Source organism: Planococcus citri, chromosome 4 (assembly GCF_950023065.1).
Source record: "Planococcus citri chromosome 4, ihPlaCitr1.1, whole genome shotgun sequence".
In the NCBI taxonomy this organism is placed as follows: domain Eukaryota; kingdom Metazoa; phylum Arthropoda; class Insecta; order Hemiptera; family Pseudococcidae; genus Planococcus; species Planococcus citri.
Window position 1 is genome coordinate 34,967,127 of NC_088680.1, and position 18,757 is coordinate 34,985,883.

The 18,757-nt window shown below is 34.2% G+C and overlaps 1 protein-coding gene across 4 annotated transcripts in view; it reads right to left on the minus strand.

Annotated features, from left to right (window-relative positions):
* Nucleotides 1-18,757, minus strand: part of LOC135843186 (scavenger receptor class B member 1-like) — a 118,245-nt gene that overhangs the window by 32,917 nt on the left and 66,571 nt on the right. The gene's annotated exons all lie outside the window — the stretch shown is intronic.

The following is an 18,757-nucleotide window of genomic DNA, read 5'->3' on the forward strand; positions in this document are numbered from 1 at the left end:
TCATCGCATTCAAGGTCGTCGAAGCTTTTAATTCGTAACTCGTTCTCGTATAGGTCTAATTACCGAGCTCTTGAATCGAGCTCGAGCACGCGTGATCACATAAATTTAGATACATTTCTGAGAAGGAAAAAAAATTATACTGGATTTCAAAATTGCTGCTGGTAGGAGGGTCTATGTACGTCATGGGTGCGTTTACAATGATGAGATTTTTATTTTAGTATCTTACAAAATGTTTAGGGTTGGATAATTTCTCGATCAAGGTCTTGGCTACTTAATGGACGTCAACGGGTCGTGTTTTACAAGATTTATTCTTCGTTAATGCGTCGATATATCTGTCAAAGAATTACGAGCGTTGAAATTTTCAAAGTGAAAAAATTGCAGTTGTTGGTTATGTAAGAGTGTGTATTTTTTTAAATTTAGATTTGTAGTTTGGTTGCGTATAATGTATCCACCTGTCTGGGCAAGTACTTTGAAGATTTGTGATTAGTTTTTGATTTGATGTTTAATTAGTGATGATGGAGATGGAATGACGGATCTGGTAATCTGAACTAAAAGGAAAATACAGATGGGGAAAAATGATTATTTGAAGTATTTTGGAAGGAGGCGAGGGAGAGGTATTAAGTGCTTGATGGATTGATGATGGTACATTTAAAATGTGAATCGAAGCAATAAAAAGAGAATATTTTTAATCATCAAGCATGCAATGATATTTTTTGTGTTGAGTAGTGATTAGTCTATTGCTGAAGATTGATCCACTGAACATACCTCAGATTGAAAGCTATTATTAACACTTACCAGTTTCAATTTATTACACCTACTAAAACTACTTCTTATATGTAGAACAAATAGAAGAGAAGAGGTAATTCTAGCCAGAATTCGTATTGGACACATAACATTGACAGTTGACACACAGATCACTATTTACTGAAAAATCCCTCAAAAATTTTAAAGCATGTAATGTAAATGTGATGATCCAACATACTATTTTAAACCCATGCAAAATATATGAAGCAATTAAAAACGAAATATATACTTGGGGTAAATTTTGACTACATGCAAGTCTACAAAGATAAAGGAGAAATTTGTGAGAAACTCTTCCTATTCCTTTGTTGAACTTTGTTAGGTTTTTGTTGAATTTTTTGTTATTTTGTTGATTTTTTTGTTAATTTGTTGCATTTTTTTTATTTTTTGAATTTGTTCAATTTCATGCTGTCTATCAATGAATTTTTTTTATTAATTTAATTACTGTTGGATTATTGATGTTAAAGGCCACAGCATTGGACATCATTAAATAAACTTTTGATTGATTGATTTCCTGAAAGAATGGATTACAAAAATAATTTGATATACTTAATTTTGACCAAATTTCTTGGAAATCTTGATTTTGAGTTGTAAGACACTCATAAAATTTTTCAGTTCAGATATGTCTACTTTCAATTGCCATATCAATAAGTCTGATAGTGTTAGAAAATCAACGAGTCCCTTTTCAAATTTTCAGAAGTCAACCTCACAGTCCTCACACTGACTGATTGGCTTTCTTTCAAGTTTTCACAAGTGAACTTTTATATCAAGGGGCTAACTTCCAATGAACAGGCTGATGAACTGGCAAAACAAGCAACAGAAATGTTGATCACCAAAGAATTAATACCACGTTACGATCTCCAAAAACACTGGAAAAATACAATCTTACAACACTGGAAATTTGAATGGAATCAAACAAATAACCATCTAGCATCATTCAAAAAAGACTCAAAACACCTTAAAACTGTTTATATGTATGTAGGTATATATTATGAGAAACCGAAGAAAACAAAATCATCAATGTAGCAATTAGAAGAGTGTTTATTGGACATACTAGAGTGACACACAAGCACATCCTAAAGAAGACACCAAGACCTCAGACATGTCCCTTTTTGTCTCGAGAATGGATTTGACGTCAAACACATGATTCTACACTGTACCAACTTCAACAGTGAAAGAAAGAAAAAAATATAAAACAAATCTTCTCTCTCTAAAAAATCTTTCAAGTGTGGCACATTATCTTTTAGACACAAAATTAGATGAATTTATTTATAGTTTAGATTATGTAGTACATAAAGTAAAAGCTCGTTATAACGCTCTTCAAGGGACTGAAAAAACAGTGTTATAAGCCGAAACACGCTATAAGCAAAAGTCTCATTTAAACGCTGATTAGCATTATATCGCAAACTCTTGTTTTAAAACAAAAAAAAGCATAATAAAAGGAAGTTCAAATGTAAATTTTATTTTGGATTTTGAACAACCAGCTGTATTATGTACTTATTTAGAAGTAAAAAAATCTGAAAGTGAACTATTCAAGTTTGATGTCAAAAAATCTTACTTTTTTTGGGCAAAATCAAAAATAATCCCAACTGTTGAACGTTGAAAAAAAAGTTTTTAAAAATGGTTTTCTAAATCAAAACTGCAAAAAATTTTTAAAAAACTGTTGCTGGGGCCAAAATTTTCAAAAAATGTTGGTTTTTTGTTGACAAAATTTTTAAAAAATATGATTTTTCCCGAATTTTAGAGCGTTAAAACGTGATTTATAATTGCTCATGAGCGTTATATCGCGATTAGTTTTACATTGGTTCAAATGGGGTTGTCTAGGGACCAGAGGAAATTAGCGTTATAACTAAATCAGTGTTTATAACCAAAAGCATTATAACGAGCTTTTACTGTATTTTTGAACTCACAAAATAACCTAAAAGGTTGAAGTGAGGATAATTTCAAATAAATAAAGAAACTATTTTACTGATTATAAAAATCTAATTTTTTATTTTACTTTAATAATAAATTATCTGTTTATTAATTCATTAATTAATTGGCATATTAATTAATTCAATGTTAAAAAAAAAAATCCAGTATTACATTAATATATAATATTAGTATTAATTTTAAAAGTCGACCAATTTCTTCAAGTTTTTAAAGTCTGATCCCAAAACATATCCCAAAACCGAAATTGTTATTTTTCTTGATCCCAAAACCAAAACAACCCTTGAACTGAAACAAAATTGTTTCAGTTTTGGGATTTCAATTTTTGATTTTTTCTCCAATTTTATTTTGATAAATTGTCATTTCACATATTTTATCATCAATCATCATTCATTCAGAATGAATATAATAGAAATTACTTGACAAATTAAGCAAAATATGCATTTAAAACGTTAAACCAATTACACCATCGAATTTCCCATGTTAAAACCTTCCATTTTTTAAACCTTTTGCAGGGTCCATTAGTCAATTTGGGCTTAAAATTGGTTGAAATGAAAATCCTGAAACCAGAACTGATTCATCCTGGAACCAAAACAATTTTTTCAATCCTGAAACCAATCCCAAAACCGAAATAAAAATTTAGAAGAGCAAAACTAAAACAAATCCAATCCTGAAATGAATAAATTTTGATCCCAAAACCAAAACCCAATCCAGAAATCGTTTCGGACCCACAGCTCTGCCTATTTTTGTATTCTCTGAGATCTGTTTTTTACAGTTTTTCTGGGGGGGGGGGCAGGGAGAGAGATGAAGAAGTTAGTACGAATCCAAGTTGTTTTGAGTCCTGAATTACCATTTGGAAAATATGCGTTTTGACTTGTACATAGAACCACTATAGTGAAAATGAAATCACCGAACCCATAATTCCGGTTGAAAACTGTAGAATTTTACATCAACAGAGTAGTAAATTCGATAACAAAGACATTTCTTGGAAAATGATATTACAAAGTTTATTAAAATGCAATACTGCAGCTCGTTTTCAATCCAAGCGGAATGCACACGTAATATACTATGTGAATATACGAAAATCACCTCAAATTACATCAGTGAGCTATTCAACAGAACACACCGCATCGAACATAGTGTAATGATGTTTCGGTGCGCTTGATTCAAGTTGAAAAAGGTGATAATCAATATAGGTTAATCATATTGTTACATTGATAGAATTTCTCGGAATCTCAATTCTCAACCGACACGAGATTGTTTACTGACATCGTTGATAAAATAAAATAATACCGAGTATTTCGCCAGAATTACGCGGTCCTATCGTGATTAAAACACCAAAGTCGTACAGACGCGTGTAAATGCCCTTTCTTTATCAGACTGAAACTAATACATACGCAGATAGAGATGCAAATACCGATGCATGTTACGAAAAAGAACATTTTTTTCACCGATAATTCTCATAAAACTTGGGTGGCTGCAATTCGCATACCAATGCAGCTCAAGTGGAGCGCATCGCGCGTCGGTTGCACATGCATTTGTGCATCATTATCACATATACGACTTACGAGTATAGATACGTAGGTACGATTTTCCCAACATGCGGTTTTTCGAAACCTGAAAAAGCTTCATGGGCGAGTGAGACGATATTTATGGCTTATGCGGTGCACTACCGACACCAACTACTGCTTCCAATGCACGTGTAATAATTCCTGATCGTATATACAAACGTTTGTAGGGTTTTACGATATTAATTACCTACCTTCGCGATATGTTTCGAAACTTGCGATTTAACGATGGGAAACCACAATCGGCTGCAGGTTTGAAATTTATACGTAAGTAATGTTGTCGCCTCGAGGTACGCATCCGAAGATACCTATATTTTTTTTTCCACAAAATTTTCTTCTTTTGTTCTCGTTCATACAGTTGGTTCGGTAACAATTGGAAGGAAATTATCACGCCAACGATGCGGTTATACGTAGATTTGCTATGCGGTTCGCCTGCAAACTTGTCGAGTGCTTTTTGAAATTTCCCGAAGTGAGTTTTTGAAATGACACCCTCCGGTGTATACGATTTCATCGTCGACGACGTTCATTTATGTACTTAGAATAATGCACATACTCTTCCGTGAAACTGTTTTCCGCGCATTGCGTTGTGTATACTTCGTATCTTTCCAGCTCGAGAGTTGATTTTGACACCGATGACGCTCTGGCTGACAACGACTATTCGTCGAGTAGTTTTTCTCTCGTTTTAATTTATTCACACCATCGCTCAAGTTTTTATAACCCTATGCTTGGATCGAATGACGACCTCGGGGTGTTCGTCGACGAAGACACAAATAATACTAAAAAATTTCATCCGAAAAAATTTCAAACATCGTTGGCGGATTAAATCAAGTATATAAAAACTGCCGGAAAAATCGTACAATGAGCTCTTTTCAGCCGGCGAAGAGCTCTCGAGAATCTGTACGCCTATTCAAGCGCGATAATTAAACCTAAGGAAATTTTTTATCAGCGAAAATGCCATCGTGTAAATTAGCATAGTACTTCAGCTTGGCAGTTTCAGCCTCATCTCGCTCCTTGGAACGAGGAAAAAAAAATTAATTCTATAAATAAACCGCATTGTTACGTCATTAAATGCAATCTAAATTGGACTAGGTTAACAGGTTGTTAATCCAGCCACAGGCTAGAATTACTTTTACCCCTTCGCGACTCTCTTTATCTCTCGTTTTATAACGTCGCCCGTTGATTTTCCAAACCTAATTAATAGTAATTTAAATTTACGCGCCGCGCCACACCGCGCCTCTTTTTCCTTCTCGGAAAATTTAATTCGATGTGCGTGTAAGAGAAAAAGACGTCGCCACTGTCACGATCCGTAGGATGCCATTTTCTCATACACATTTGGGGTTTCGCCAAATTGCAAAAATTTACGAAATATCCCTCTCCTTTTTTTTCACTCTGGTTTGCTTCGTTTCTCTCATATAAGTTCTTTCGTTTAGAAAATGACGTCATATTAACTTTCAGAGTTTAAACCTATACTTACGAGTATTCACCTGGACTTTTTTTTTTGCAAGTAGGTATTCAAATTCGCGATGAATTGACATTCATTACCGTATAAAATAAATCTCAACAAGAGAATTTCCGCACAATGTTTTACAGGTTTTTCACCTGTAGGTATTTCATCATATTTTTTTTTCACGTTTTTCACTTTTTTTAACCGTTTGAATTCGCGTAAACAAATTACTCATTACTTTTGCGTTTTTACTCATTTGCTATAATACGATGGAATTGGTCTCGGTATTATAGCTGGAATTAATCTCTATAGAACACGAAGCAATTCCATAATCCTAGGTATTTGATTTTTAACGAGCAAAAAGAAAATAACGTGGTATAAAATTTACGTAAAGTAGGTATTCATCGATGAAAATTTAACCATCCGGATTCTAAATTCTACGAAAAGAAAACGACATTTTTTTCTAGCGACGGTAACGTAGTTAATGAGAGTTTGCGAGAAATCAGCGTTCAATAAATTAAAATCGTTTCTTTATTACTGCGATAAATATTAGATATCGAATAGTTTTCTTATACTTTGAAGAAGGTCAAAGGAATCGAAAAGAATTTTGTTTTTCAAGATTCCCTCTCCCCCTTCTCCTATTCTGATTTCTTTATTTTTCTACAGACAAATGCGGAAATGAAAATTTTGTTTTGATTAATATGATATTTAAGAGCTGCATTTGGATTTTTTTTTGTTCAAATTCTTGCAAGGGTGATACGGTATTCAAACCATGCCTAAGCAGCAGAAACATTCGAAGTCGAGACTAAAAAATGCTTGAATCGTGTAAAGTTTCAGATGGTGAATTTCATTTTTAGAATTTTTGAATTTTTTTCATGTTCCCCGATTTTTTTTTATTAATCTGACAAATTTGCTAAAAATCTTGCGTTTTTTGCCAGTTTTGTAAAAGAAGACGCGCTGTTTTCCATTTTTAAATCAATCTTTGAAATTTTTCAATCACTCTCTCGTTCTTTCAGAATAATTTTCAATTGTTTCACATTCTCTAATTCTCTTTGATTGGCGTAAAAAATGTTTGCCTTGAGTAAATTGTCATTTTTGGTCACTATTGCAAAAAAATCTCGTTGTTTTCAATTTTCTGAATGACACTCGAAAACATTTTTTACCCCCCCCCCCTCCACCCCTTACCAAAAATCTATGTGGCGATCCAATCTTGGATTAAAACTTTGATCTGATGTACCTATTCACTTTTTTGTTCTTCCAGAATTTTGAATTTTTTCTCATTTATCTTTGAAAATATAAAAATTCTGACTTGACAAAAAAATGTTGTGTTGAACAAATTAAATTTGAATTTCAACGAAGATCCCTCCCCCCGACCGCCCCCAAGTGGAAAATTCCATGTTAAAAACTTTGTGCAAAAAAAAACATTTTCTATTCATTCAAATCAAACTTTTTGAGAGTTTTCGTTCATTTCCTTCCTTCAGAATTTGTTTTGAAAATTGAAAAATGTTGCCTGAAGTAAATTTTACTTTCCTCCTCCTCCTCCTCCTCCTCCTCCAAAAAACTGAAATTCTTGGAAAAAAATACTTCCAGAAGTCTTGTTTTTGCCATAGCTGCCAAAAGTCCCGTTATTTAACATTTTAAAATCAAACTTTGAAATTTTTTATTAATTTCTTCCATATTTTCTAGTTTTCTTTGAAAATAGGCTTACCTAAAACAATAAATTTCGAGCTGAATAAATTTTAACCTAAAAGACTCTCCCCCTCCACTCTCCTAAACTGAAAATTTTGAAAAAATTTCCTGCTTGAAGTCCGGATTTTTCGCCAAAATGGTCTAAATTGTCTAAAAGTTATTATGTACTTTTTCTGATTTTTTTCTATCTTCATACAGAATCGAACTTTGAAGTTTTTCATTTATGTATTGGGTCATTCCATGCCAAATCGGCGGATTTTTGCACGAGGGGTCTTCGATTTTTTTCAAAATCAGATCATTTGTAGAGGTTATCAAACGATGACGAATGACGCAAACCGGACATTTTTTCGATTTTTTTTGACGGAGCTGTGGCGCTTCAAAGTTCTCCAAAATGGCCGAAAATGGAAAATTTCAGTTGCAAATTGCTCCAGTTGTACGTGGTATAGAATTTTGGACTTTTTTTCAAATTGTAGTACTTTGAGAGGGTAATCGATGAGTGATGTCAAAATCAGTGTTGCCACTTTCAAAAACCTAAAAAAATCGATTTTAAAACTTATAATTTAAATATAACCACGATGTCCATCAGTAAAAATTCTGAAAAAATTCTCAGTTTTAGTCCTTTTTATGTAGAATAACATATCAAAAAATTGGACTGGCATCTTTTTTCATTTTCGAGAAAAAAAAATTACAAGTTTTACAATTGCTGCAAAAGTACCATCCGAAACCTAAAAAATGAAAATTTTTGCATTTTTGAAATATTTTACCAATGTGTAGACGATAATGTGAAAAAAATCCCCTTCCCCCTATTTGTCAACGAATTGACATTTTTCGTGCTATAAATTTTTATTTCAAAGAGTGAAATTAATGCATTTTTCGTCAATTTGTCGACAAATTGGGGGGAGGGGGATTTTTTTCACATTATCGTCCACACATTGGTAAAATATTTCAAAAATGCAAAAATTTTCATTTTTTAGGTTTCGGATGGTACTTTTGCAGCAATTGTAAAACTTGTAATTTTTTTTTCTCGAAAATGAAAAAAGATGCCAGTCCAATTTTTTGATATGTTATTCTACATAAAAAGGACTAAAACTGAGAATTTTTTCAGAATTTTTACTGATGGACATCGTGGTTATATTTAAATTATAAGTTTTAAAATCGATTTTTTTAGGTTTTTGAAAGTGGCAACACTGATTTTGACATCACTCGTCGATTACCCTCTCACAGTACTACAATTTGAAAAAAAGTTCAAAATTCTATACCACGTACAACCGGAGCAATTTGCAACTGAAATTTTCCATTTTCAGCCATTTTGGAGAACTTTGAAGCGCCACAGCTCCGTCAAAAAAAATCGAAAAAATGTCCGGTTTACGTCATTCGTCATCGTTTGATGACCTCTACAAATGATCTGATTTTGAAAAAAATCGAAGACCCCCCGTGCAAAAATCCGCCGATTTGGCATGGAATGACCCATTGTCTTTCGACTTACCGAATTTTTGTGTTTTTTTCTCCTTTTTTTGTACTTCTCTTTGAAAATTGAAAAATTTTGACTCGAATTAATTCCCCCCCCCCCCTCCCTGAAAAAATTCCTGCCAAAAGTCTTGGTACATGTTTTCCTGTGAAAAAAAATAATTGTGTGGGAAAAGATGATCACGAATACGTATTTTTTCTTCTATAAAAAATCAAGTTCATCGAAAACTCAAAACTTGCCCTTTGACCCCCTTTGACTAATTAAGTTGTTTGCTTTCGACAATTTTTGAAAACTACCTTGGGCAATATGGAGGCCAACTGATAAACATCTGAATTCTAAATAAAAGAAATTGCAGGTGAATTTATAAAATATGGTGAATGGTCATTACATTTATATTCAATATTCGTAATTTCCAGCTTCCTATAATTTATCGAGGCCGAATATTCATACATTGTGAAGTAGTACGAGTATAATGAATTACATCAGAGCGATTATTTTTCGAGAAAAAAGAGATATGTACTTTATTGAATGGTATTTTTTCAGCTGTGCCCCGTTCCTGTACCATGAGTAAAGAAATTGCTAAAAAATTTCCATTTCTCAAATTATTATTACATGTTCCTGAATACCTTGACTTTACCTACGGCTGTATAGTGTATGTATTTTAAACACGAGACAGTGATAATTTTTCACGAGCCATTCGCTCCTAAACATCATTGTAACGCGACAAATTTCCATCGCTTTTCCCTGCCTCGCTTCTTCGCTTCCTTTAGGGGTAGGAAAATCGTTACTCTTCGGCACATGTGACGCCACAGCAACGAACGTCTGGAAAACCTTGAAGCAGCGTAAGGGTTCTACAACAAGGTACCTCCAGAGTGAAATACCCGGTAAAGAGTTACTCTTTTCGCGGCAATATTACGCTATCGGACGAATACAAATTCGAAACACGCGCCAAGATTAATGAAAATAGTATAAACGGGTACCATATCGCCGAGGGACAAACATTACTAAAGTAGCTCGTCGAGCTGAATATGAGACTAAAGACAGACACCATCTCGTACTTAGTATAGGAACTTGTGTATTGCACGTGCGATCACTTTGTGTAGTATAACGATAACCTGTTACTTGATAATTTGTACAATAATTCGCGTCGTACGTCTATACGTACCCTTATTACGAATAGACGATAATAAATCAAACGGAATTGGAAAAAAGTTACTTACGAGTATAACTTCGATATACTGCGTATAGCATCGAGACGTGTACTTATAAAATCATTTCTCAGGGTGTGTGCTCCAGTGCTCGTTTGCTGCAGCAATTGAAATACAAATTTGACCCGGTTTATACGACACCGGAGAAGAATAATTCAAACGGGGTTGAAGATTTTCTATACGAAGAGTTAGACGAGTAGAAAGGAAAAAAGCATAATTGAGAGTTGAACGACTCTGAAAGATTTTTAATTGCGAGTAGTTCGCGTAGTACTATGAAACAAAGGACCGAATTAATTGCGACTTTTCGTAGGACGATATTAACGTAGAGTCGACTGTCGAGTATATTTCTGTATAATTTGATTTCTACGTATATACGATCGCAATTTTGAATTAATTGTCCGTTTATAGGAGAGCGAGAGACCTGCGAGCTCGAGCGTCGTCTTCGGCGCGGCGCGGCGTCGCGTTATTGTCGTTGGTCGAGCTCGAGATACTAAATTAAAACATTTTCTGCGACGTTGAAATATTCGTAATTAAAATGAAAAATATCCAGTTTTACATGAAATTCCGGCTAACTTTAGTGAATCTCGTTTTCATCGTTTTGTATATTTGTATGATGTATATGTCTCTCTATGTGCGTGTAATTTAAGGTCATGTTTACACGATTGCGTCTTTCTACCTCTCTCCCTCTCACCCTGGACGGAGTTTTTCTTATAGGTATATATTTTCCTGGATATAATTAAACCGCGTAATTACACCGTTTCTTTTAATAGAATCGCGATGTAGGTACGCGAGCCTCACATAGGATCGTCGTGCGGATATTACAAACATTGTCGTCCATTATAAATGTACATGTACATAGGTGATGTTTTTTTCATTTTGTTCACGTAGGGTATACCTGTGTTGTAAATGGTGAGCATAAGAGGTCTCTTGTAATGGTCACCAACAAACACGTGTATTTTTCTATTGACAGGATACGCATTAAATTTTAAATGGCTGAATTTATCTCTCTTTTGCTAAACTGTATGGGTTTTGTTCGGCTTGTCGGGCTTGTATTTTGAAGTTGTTTTTTCCTTCTGTCGGCTTAGCTGAGTTCAATTAAGAAATATTATTTCAAAAATGAACCGAAAGAAGATGTGAAAAAACGGTTTTATTATGAAAAATCAGGCAAAAGATGGATTTTGTCGATTAGAACAATTTTCCGATATTTTTAGTCTCAATCCAGGCAAATATACTGGTGAACAGGTTAAGTTCAATTTTATACCAGGAAATGAACATCTTAAGCCTTAGTGAGGTGAAAAATTTTGTCCAAGCAAGAAACTCCTTCCAGCCTGAAGGAAAGCAGTCGCAAAGATGTTATCCTTAGGCATAATTAGGTATTCGACTTCATGCTATATAAAAACATTAGCCCCTGTAGTTAAAAAAAATGGTGATATTCGTCTGTTCCTAGACACAGATGAATTAAATAAATTTTTAATGAACATTCTAACTGAACCAAATATGATATCAAGTATGCTATATGATAATGCTGGTGATAGGCTATTCTGTACTTTAGATTTCACGGCAGGTTTCTGGCAACTTGTGCTCGATCCTGAATCACGCAAGTTTGTAGCATTTCAGGTGGAAGGCCAAATTTATGAATTTACAAGATTACCATATGGTTTGAAGATTTCTTCGGGACAATTTGTCCATATGATTAATCAGGTGATCGATAACGAAGATGGTATTACTAAATACGTCGACGATATCAAAATTTCTGGCACTAATTTTGAAGAAACAATGGAAAGGTTAGAAAAAGGTTTTCACTTGATTCGTGAGCATGGACTCACGCTTAATCGTTAATCCAACAAAAACTCAATTTTTTCGCAATCGTGCAGATCATTTAGGATTTGTAATTTCTGATCAAGGAATTGGAAAACAGAGTGATAAAATCAAAAAACTTGACGATTTCGAGAAAAAGCATACTAAAAGAGGGAAATTCTTGATAAATAATAAAAACGACATCTTAGCTCTCGTAGGCAGTGTTGGCCTATACAGAGACTTTGTATTTTTTTTTTTCAATCAAAGTTCAATTTTTCCTTCTCGCTGCCAAGTCTTGATGGTGCGTTTTTGTGAGGGAAATAGAAGAGGTAAATTTGACAAACATTATGATCGAGATTCTACAGAAATTTTTGAAAAAAGTCTTGCCAAAGGTCTTGAATTCTGATTTGAAGATTTTTTTGGCATCTTGAAATGGCAAATTTGAGTATTATTGAACTTGATTTTCGTTCAAGTTGGAAATCAATTTTGGATGAGCCAGATATGCCTGTTCCCTCCCCTCACCAGTCCAGATTATTTACCTATGTATCTTTACTAAAGTTTATTGCAGTTTTTCCCACTGCAAAAAAAAATTCCTATGAAACTCAAAATTTGTTGACTGGAAAGTCAATTCTGCCAACATTCAAATTTTTGATGGGAGAGGGGATGTATAATTGGTGTTTTGGCTTTTGCCTCGAATTTGAAAAAATTAAACAGATCATGTCACGAGACGAAAAAAACGAAGGAATTTGTAATTAGGTATATTCGTTAAAATGTGATATTTTTTCAATTTCAAGGACCTTTTCGTAATTTTTTTTCTTCGAAGTATAAGATTGACGCGAAGCGCAGACAATAATTATGGATTTAAATAACGTAAAAAGTAATTCCGTTCGATGCATATTATAATTTCAACACAACGTCCGTCTCGTATTCCTTCGATAATGTCTCTATTTCTTTGCCAACATTTACTCCATTCAAGTAGGCGTAAAATATATGCAACTCTAGACGATTTATATTTTTCGCATTATCAACTCTACAATTAGTAAAGAAGTGAATTACTCGCAACGAAGGACTCTCGATAAGGGTAAAATGGAAAGAATTCCCCGGTTCGGTAATGATTAATAATTCCAAATCCAAAAGTAATCATTTTTTGCATATTCGACGTATTAAAAATTATTTAAATTTAACGAGAGAAAAAGTATAGGTATATTCTTCGTATGTTATGCAACGTAACACAGAGACCGACAAAGATAACATCAATTTAGAAGAGATTTTCTGCCAATGAGCACCTTATGGTATAGTCGAACGATTGCGTCGAAACTTAAAACTGAGGGTTCCGACCGCATAATTAGCGTTAAAATAAACGTCTACGGTGTTTTTTCGACGAAATTTAATAAAGTCATCGAGTACGTACTTAAACGCGATTAGGTGAGCTTTTTTTTTAAATTCTCGAGCTAATTTTGTTGCACTGCTGTATAGTACTACGAGTGTCGAACTGTCGAGTTATAAGTCGTAACCCCCCCCCCTCGCTCACGCTTGTGATACAAGAAAATGGTCTCGGTAATGTTCGAATAATTGAATAATACTTTGAAGCTCATTACGAGATAAGTATGCAGTGTGATGTCTTAAGTATCGAGTTACTGAATACCATCCGTATAATCGAGAAATTATCTCGATGCGATGCATCTGCTTTTCTGCCGTGATTACCCTTTGTAAATGTTTACTTCTTGTTGTCGAGTCTGGCGATGCAATTCTGCGTACAATGGCACCCACCTTGATCGTGATTGCAGTATTTCTCGATTCCGAACCAAACAGACATTCTCAGACATGGTATTCCACGTGCTGTCGTCATTCGCCTGTGCACTGGACACAGGAAGAGTGCCAATAACCCTTAAGCTATAGTCTCGAGAAGGCGTGCATCTGCATCATACACATACAGTCTCACCAGGTATGAGAATTCCTGGAATCTTCCAATAATATAAGATCGGCCATCGCAGTTTCGAAGGATAGCTAGTTACTCGAGTGCATATATTCCGCCAATACCTCTTTTTTCTATCTTCATGTTTCCACAACAACAATCTTTGGTAATTGTTAGTAATAAAACTCATCCCTCGTAAAAACCTCGTTCAGCTTTTTAGTATACCCTATAAAAATGACTTAGCACCGCGGTAAATTGGATACGAAATATTAATAACCTATCGAGAGTCAATTCTAATTATGATAAATGACGCCACTTTTCCATTTTCGAACGTCGTAATTGAATAAACGCACTAATAATAAGTTGTTTTTTGCTGCCTATATAGTCCTCCACGTTGAAAATCATCCGAATGCAATTTTCCATCGTCGGATAATCCTTATGGCCGGATATGCCTTTAATTGTTATTACGTCAGTGGGTAAAATATAGGTATACAAATGTGCAAAACGACAATAAGTACCAAAAAGCTGCGTATAATAGGTTTTCGTTGACGAAGCCTCGTGTGGTTTTGTTATTGACACAGTTCGATGTGTAAGTATTTTTTTCTTCTGGTTTTCTAAAGGGGAAAATACCTATATCGAATAGTTCAATTATATATAAAGATTTGCTCGAGTAGTTGTAAAAAAGCTACCGTCAGGAGAAAAGGACCGCGTATGAATTATTGACGTAATAAGCCGTAAGCTGCAGGTAAAACACTGAATGGTTTTTATTTTACCTTGTACGAATTTCAATTTATAGTTAGTTGGCAAAATAGCAACGAAGAGGAAAATATTGTGGAAAAAGCTCGAAGGAAATCGACCAATATATCGTGAAATTTTCAACGTAGGTATTTGCCTCGTGAAAAAAATGGCGAAAGTGTTTTAGAATATTACAAGGTGTGCTTTTGGGTGATGAATGATGATGGCAGGGCCCCCTGAAAACTATACATAGGTAGTGCATTTTTTCATCTGTCAAGTAGTGGTTTGAAAACAAAATCTGAAGAGCTGAATATCGACTAAACTCAGGTGCCCACAGCCTACAGTTCTCTTTGCAGATGATCTGATTGTTTTCACAGGCAATGAAGATAACTTTCAGAGCCATGCATAACCTCTACAAAACAACCAGAAAATTGGAGCGAGAGTCTCAATGGCAAAAACCCTGCACACAGTAGGGTTGGTGATACCATGTTGATACTTTGTGGTATCGATACCAAGGATTTTTTTGAGCCAAAAAATGATTAAAAAAACTCACAAAACTTGAAATTTCACTCAAAATAACTCGATTAACATTCTTTTGGCGAATCACAAACAATTCTTTTGTTTAGGTTTTTCATCACTTTTTGGCGATCATTGCAGAAAATAATCCACCAAAAAGTATCGAACTCAATATTCCGAGTATTGATATTTTTGAGATATGGTACCTACTTGAGGTAACATCGATATTTCAAAGAAAAAAGTCGCGAAAAAGGGTCGCAAAAGTCGCGATTTTTATCAAAACTCACCGAAGAGGTCGCTGAAAATCACCCAGATTTTAAATTTTAAAAATTTTTCTTATTATTATTCGATGGTAATACTGTATGTTGTTCAGTTGCGGTAATAACTAGTGATGAAAAAAGTCGCGAAAAAGGGTCGCGAAAGTCGCGATTTTTACCAAAAATCACCAAAAAGATCGCTAAAAATTGCCCAGATTTAAAATTTTAAAAATTTCATTTATTATTATTCAATATGGTAACACTGTATGTTGTTCAGCTGCGGTAATTACTTGTGATAAAAAAAGATCGCGGAAAAGGATCGCGAAAAGTCACTATTTTTGAATATCAAATTTTGGTAGCCACCCTGACTTGAAAATCGAAGCATGTTGTTAACAGCTCTACATTCAAAAGGAAACTAAAAATAAATGAGAAGTAATCTCTTGTGGGGAGAGGAAAGCAAGAGCATAATTTTTCAAATGTTTCAAAATTCATCCCCAATTTTTAAAAATGAGATTCTTTTTGGAAGAGGACGTTCAGACGTTGTGTTTTTTTCAGAAAGGATCGTGGGGCCCTACATTATATTGAAAAAAATTGAAGGTATGTACCTTGATTCTGAAAGTAAATTTTCAGTGAACAATTTTTATTCTCTTATACTACCCTTCCTTATTTCCTTCTATACAATTATTTTTTGATTGGTCCCTTCGCAAATGTAACGTTTTAAACCTTCTTTACATTTGTCAGCAAACTGATTATTAAAGTCAGAAACATCATTTTTCATTTTAAAAAAATCACATTGGCATTCGTTCATCTCACAATATTCAGGTTATTACGTAAATTCGTAATTAATTACAATTTTAATGTTTTTCCACCTTGACTCTGGGAAACAACTGAAAAAGAACAGCATTCTCAATCAAGTCACTTGATTCCACTCTAGATTCACGAGGAAGGGAGGAAAATCGATTCCTCTTTAACACGTTGTTGTTTCCCTCAGGCATCTTATTACGTAAGAGTAATTATCCAAGTACAATTAAATATATAACTGACAAGCATTTACTCGTAAGTGTACTTCGTATATCACTTGTATAAGGAAATTTGTTTTCAATACCAACGCCCTAATATAATTAGTACGTTGATCACTGTCTACGTATTTATTGGAAAAGGGTGCCACACAACACGGGCCGAGGATTATTTCCCTCGATGAGATCAAATTTCAACGACGACGTTAAAAAATATACGTACTTACGATATTTTTACGTTGAAAAGTTATCTGCTCTAGACGATAGATATTTAAGCAGAGAGGAAAAGAGGTGTTTTTTCCAACTAACGAAGTTTCGTTAAACGTATTTATTTACAGGTTTTTTTTCTTCTTCGAACAAGACAACAAAAATGGTAACAAACTTAACCATGCAGCCGCCAAAATACACACAACACAAATTACTAAAGACGTCCTACAGTACTGTATCGTACTCTGTATCGTACTTGCGACCGACCTTTAAAATAGATTGGAATTTCAAATGACTGTATGCGAAAAAGTTTGCTTATTTAATCTTTATTAAGCCTTCTTTTCTCCTTTATAATGAAGTAAAGTTGGTGTGCAAACGAGTAATTTTAAATTCGCGTATTTTAACGATACGATAGATAATTACGAAACAGGCACCACCGCTGTATCGCCATCGTCATCGCCACCGATGCCGACCTATCTTTTACAAGGCACGTATAGGCAAAGCAGGGAATTGCGGACGAAAGAGAGAGATTTGTAAAAACTCGGTCGTGTTTAGACTCTTTTCGTTCAGAGAAAAGACGATATAGGACGCGATGAAGAGAAAAACGTGGGACGTGGGTGCAATATCGGTTTTTTTACGTCGTATTTCAAGGGCAATTTAAATGAAATTTTCACTAGGAATTTTCAACTATTGATACACTTTTAGTAACTGTAACGAAAGAAAAATACACTGCGAGAATTGGCGGAATTTTTTGCCTTACGTTTTTATCCTGGTAGGTTTTCTTTTTCGATAGTAGACCGCGTACCTAGTTGTGCATCTTGGACGTGATGAAATTTCAAGCGAAATTTTACATCTCGCTTTTGTATACTGTGCTTTCTAGTTTCTATACCGATAACGAATCCATTTATTCGCCAAGAATACTTTAGCTCGTATGCTATACTATACACGAGATGACGATGGAACTGAAAATAAAGAACAAATGTGCGCTTTTAATGGAATACCGTCGTTTTCGATTTCGATATCAACTTCTTCTTACTCTTAGTTGTAGATGTGTTACCCTAGTGTTTTAAACTTGCAACGAGAAATTTCGCGTCGAGATGAAATTTCGTCATACTCGTTGTCGCGTTCTCACTCTCTCTGTATTTAAGCGCAGAAAAGCTCGGCAAATATTAATAAATTGGAATTATTTCGAGTATTTGGTACGAGAAATTTCGTTTGTTTGGCGAATTTTGTGTAAAAAAGTTTCAATCTTGGTGTATACAATGATGTGGAATTTTCCTTTATGACCGTCTATATTAAAGAAAAAGGTTAAGAATTGATGTTAATCCTGGTACTTGTTGGGTAAAATATTGCTCAAGTTTTTGATTGTGTCGAAAGTTTTTCATTTTGGAAAGAGGTGGATTATTGCTGAAGAATTACTGGAGGAAAGATGGGAATTGCTGGAAAGAGAGTGAAGTCGTTCTAATGTTTGATTAAATTCTCAGTCAGATGAGACTGTAACTTTCAATTAACAGGTTTTTAAGAGTTATTTCTAGACGTATTTTTGGAGCATGTTTTTCTGATTTTTTGAATGATTTTGGTAGGTATTTGAAATTTCTGACCATCAATTGACATTTTTCAATAAAAAACAATTCCACGTTTCTATCAACATTTCTGATGTGTTCAAAGAATTTTGGATATTTTTATGGAATTTTAATTCAATTTTTTCTTCTCCCTTCTTTGTATGATTCCTCGGATCAAAAAATGATTGAGAAATTCTAAATCGATAAAAATCGAGACGACAATGAATTTATTATTCAAAAACTTCAATTTCTTAGAACACTCTCCTTGATTTCAAGGCCACCTACGGGTAGGTACAATTCCATTTCTCAGCGGTCACTGGCCTCTTCTGCAGTTCATTTTTTGTGAGTCTGCACGCAGTGTGTTGTGAGATTGAAGTTTTATTGTGATGGGAGGGAAGGAATAAACCAAGGAATCGTAATTTTAAATTGATCAACTAAAGTGAGACACAAAAGGTTCTTCAATGCTCGGAGCTGCAAATCTTGTCATAATTGTAGAGGGATAGAAAAAGAGATTTGTTTGAAAAAATTGGGAAGAATAGGTCATCTTGCCTCCTAAAGCGTTAGAAAAGTAATATAATGGGCTATTTTTTAGTATTTGATGACTTTTATGCTACAAAACATAGCTTTTGAATTGATGAGATCAAA